General features: G+C 40.3%; 1 pseudogene; it reads right to left on the bottom strand.

The window, feature by feature from the left end:
* On the bottom strand, positions 1-228 carry LOC107149518 (annotated as a pseudogene).
* Positions 229-585: the final 357 nt, after the last annotated feature.

Below are 585 nucleotides of genomic sequence, written 5' to 3' on the forward strand. Positions count from 1 at the left end.
TCAGCTTGACGTGACAAGATGATCAAAACTGTGAGACAGCATGAATCTGGGTGCCATTTCATGTGTAATTCCTGATAGACCCAGCTTGGTTCTCCTCCAGTGTGTCTTTTTGGAGTTGCATCTGATTTTATTACCGGTTTTCATTTAAGTGAACTGGGAAATGGGACAATTTTGCTTTTGTTTCTTGCCTAGGAATCGCTTGATTCTCAAAGTTTTGTGAGAAAACATGGTGAGGAACAGACTCAAGTGCACATGCAGCAATGGCAAGAAAAGACCAAGAGCGGGATGAGGGTAGAAGTACTTTCAAATGTTTTAAGTACCCCCACCCACCCCAAATAGAACTCCAAAGATCTGCACTTAAAAAATCTTGTAATCCCTGCTGCTGGGTGGGTGGGGCACACCTGTAATCCAGCAATGGAGAGACTGAAGCAGGAGGATCACAAGTTTGAGGCCAGCTTCAGCAATTTAGTTTAATTTTGAGACAGGGTCCCCAATTTTTTTTAAAATAAAAAAAGTTTTAAAAATGGTTTTTCAAAAGCTTGGTGGTGGTAAAACACCTCTGGATTAAGTCATATATATATATAT

This window comes from Marmota marmota, unplaced genomic scaffold, assembly GCF_001458135.2.
Source record: "Marmota marmota marmota unplaced genomic scaffold, marMar, whole genome shotgun sequence".
NCBI classification, from domain to species: Eukaryota; Metazoa; Chordata; class Mammalia; order Rodentia; family Sciuridae; genus Marmota; species Marmota marmota.